The following is a 3,839-nucleotide window of genomic DNA, read 5'->3' as shown; positions in this document are numbered from 1 at the left end:
TCGAACTGAAAATCAGAAACCGAAACTTTAAACTGAAACGATAAACCTGACAAACGCGGTTGGCACTGGTTCTCCGTTTCTTTAACGCTTCTTCTGACTTGACAACGATTATTCAACTAAAATAGGATCTTGATTAACGCGTTCCTGGCTCGTACTTTGCAAAATATGATCTCGTCCCAACCCAAATATTTTCAAGCTAAGCTGCTCAAGACTTGGCCCATACAAATTAAACTAAATTGTTGGGCCTAGTGCCTAAATTCGTGACCCAAAGAAAATATAATTTGTTTTTCTTTCTTTTTTTTTCTATGCCACAAAATAAACCAAATGGGCCTCCTGCCCAATTACTTCAATACGTGATCCCAAAGAAAAAAAATAAACAATTTTAGGTCTCCAACAAAGTAGGAAACTACTTACTGTACAAGGTCATCTTCTGCAACGGTGCATACGATGGTGATGACAAAGTTAATTGCTTTCAAACAGAACCAAACAACTACAACGAGCGCGCGACAACGGCTGCTGTGGCGGCGAGAGTCAGACGATAGTGGCGAAACAACGGCAGCGGAACCCTAGCGCAGTAGGGTGGCGGCAGCGGAAGGTTTGGCGGCGACTCGGCTGGTTCCCGTGTTCTTCGTGTGATTCGAACCTAAGCTCTGATACCACTTGTTAGAATTAAACGCACACACGAAACTGAACACACACACGAAAGCAGTAAACGAACACGAGGATTTAACGTGGTTCGGTCTAAACTGACCTACGTCCACGGGTGGCAACTAGGTATATCTTTATTGAGTGACCAATATTACAAGTACATAATGTTGTTTATATAGAGACTGAACTAGGGTTAGTAAATTATTATGCAAGAAATCTAAACCGGGCCGGGCTTGGGCCCGACCGCCCACACCCGTCTCCTCTTTTGACTTCATATAATAAACCGGGCCAACAAGGCCTACGAACCCAACAAATAATAGTAATAATAATAATACACATGATCAATCGTCTCGACGCCTCTATTGTCGCTAGCCGTCTTCTTTGCCTTCGTATACATTGCCTCCGGCCACCACGACTCACTATCACTTCCCATAGACCTATGATAAAATGTCTCATACAAGATCTTCACAAACATGATTGAAATCGTTAACGTCATCATAGGTATACAATCTACTTTGCTATCATTTTCCAATTAACACTATCTATCGTACATTATATAATAGCTGAAAATTAAACTATACCGAACAAACATCCTTATAGAATACAGATATCCTTCACATGCACGATTGAAATGCTCTGTGTCACTATCTTATTCGTCACCATTGGTCGCTGTCATTTTTTTACTTAATGATATATTATATAATAGCTAAAACAAATAGATTGCGTAAATGCCTAATTAATAAACAGAATTTATAGCAAGCATGATTGAGGTTAGTTTGTATGTCCTTACAATATATGATGGTTTATTGTCGCAACGTGCGACATATGATGCAATGTTTGATCTTGTGTTTGGTCTTTGTTGGCTCAATTGTTGTTTGGTCCGAATGTAACATCCAGCCCATAAATTAAAATTTGTTATTTATGGGTTGCTTGATGACGGACCAAGTTAGGTTATTAGGTTTCTTATTAGCTAAATTGAGTTAACATTATAAATAAGGGCAACCAAATTAGAAATAGTCAAGTGATGAGATGCAACAAAATTAGGTAGCGTTTGGTATGCAGGAATGACACTAGAAATAGAATGATTTATTATGTGGGAATGAAAAAAATGGTGTTTGGTTGCTTAATGGAATGGAATCATCCATTACACATGGAATCCTATTCCATCAAAACCATTCCTTCCCACCCCCCTTCTCTTTTTTTTTCATTTCATTCCTCCTTCACCCTACTTTCTCAACAACCACCACCGCCGCCGCTACCATCGGCACCACCACCAACTCCGCTGACACCACCACCGCCGCCACCGCCACCACCATTTTCGTCGTCGGAGCTACCATCGTCGCCACTGCAGAGTTTTTTTTTTGGGAGGGGGGGGGTTAATAAGTATTTTGAGATAGGAGTGTTTTTATTATTTCTATTTCATTTCTACAATTTTTTTGGATACCAAACAATAAAAATTAATAATTGATTTCATTCCTATAGGTTAACCAAACAAGACAAAGGAATGGTAATGATCAATTTCATTCTCTTGTCCATTCCATTCCGGCTTCATTCCATTACCTCTAACCAAACATACCCTTAGAGTTCATCAAGAGTCAAACTGATCTTGCGTTTCGTCATTGATTATGTCTGTTTTCCTTGATATTGTGTTATATTTTGCGACATATTGTGTCTTTTTTATTTATCATTGTGTTGTTTGTGTATTTTCGTCATTTTTACTTTTTTCTCGTCATTGTATCTTTTCGGCGGGTTTTTTTTTTTGTGGGGGTAACGGGAATGACCCCGGTGGGACATTTTGGTTTTTAATTTTTTTTATTTTTATTTATATTTTGAGTTATAATTTTTTTATTGTCTTTTTCAATTTTTTTAGAAATTTTTTGTGTAACCATAAATTCTTCTCACACTTATCAATTTTATCTCCTTCTGCGTTTTAACTTTTTCCTACAAAATAAAAGGAAAATAATAATTGTTATAAAAGTAAAAGGAAAAACTATATTAGGTTGGTGAAGAAAAAAAAGGAGCAACCCTTGGTACAAAATTTCCAACACCGTCAATGAAGAAACACTAACCTGACCCCGGGCAGATTACGGGTAACCTGGGGGTTAGATAGATGTTTCCCACGAGGGGTTAGACCCGGTAAAGATGGTTCTTCTGATAACCTGCAAAACAGACACCGTGAGCTTGTCACTGAGAAGGGGGGGGTTCCTCCTTGTGACCACCCTCCGGCGTGAGAATCAGACTAGATTGCTCTTTAAATATAAATGTATATTAAGAGATTGCTAGAGCAGATATCAGGTATAATATGATGATAATATGATAAGATATGATAAGATGAGATGGTCATACCATTTGTGGTATTTATAGCCGAAGGTAGGTTTCCAAGGAGGTGTGGCCTGCTGAATAGTATTCCTGTTCTACCAACTGTGGCCTACGCACGTGCCCTGCTGGTAGTTGGCTGATAGTGTGGCGGCAGCGGCTGATAGTGACCAGGCCTACTGTGTACTATTCCTTTTCCACCAACTGCCGGCTATGCACGTGGTATGACAGGAGTTGGTGAGTAGGCAGCGGCTAATAGTGACATACAGTACAGGAGCATGCTGCTCGCCATACTGTTGTCAATAAGCTGTCGTATCTTTAGTCAGATCTTTTGCCCATACCTCGTCAAGTACAGTACAGAAGATCTTCTCGTATCGTACGGACTGGCTTAGTTGGGCGGGAGTATTCCCCCTCCCGCCTTTGTGCGGGATTGTTCCCGGCTTTGCTCATTCCTTCAGGTGACACTGAGTGATGAGAGCTAAGTGCCTTGTGCGTGTAGCCTTGCTGCGCGGGTGGCCTTCCCTGATGGCTTGTATCCGCAGCTGCGGGAACAGGCAGAGTCCTTCACCATTGGGAGGCATTTCCTGCGGGAACAGCTTGCGTACTGCGCGTAAGGACGTCACGTCTCTGAGCATGGTGGGTCCTGCGGATCCAGTTGGTTTCTGCGCAGACGTCCCTCTTCAAGGTGAGTCTTGCGGGTCCAACTGTGCTCTGCTGGGACCTACCTCTTCAGCCAATTTGATAACAAGGATGGAAATTAAGAATTACCAATTGAGATAGGATGGAAATTAAGGTTTGTAATTAGTTGAGATTGGATGGAAATTAAGAATTACGAATTGACACTAGCTGTCAAAAATTTTATCGAAAATGAGTTT

Source organism: Bidens hawaiensis, unplaced genomic scaffold (assembly GCF_021521415.1).
Source record: "Bidens hawaiensis isolate Kalapana, Puna unplaced genomic scaffold, B.hawaiensis_p1.1 tig00001382_1, whole genome shotgun sequence".
In the NCBI taxonomy this organism is placed as follows: domain Eukaryota; kingdom Viridiplantae; phylum Streptophyta; class Magnoliopsida; order Asterales; family Asteraceae; genus Bidens; species Bidens hawaiensis.
Note: the sequence above shows the minus strand (reverse complement) of the source record.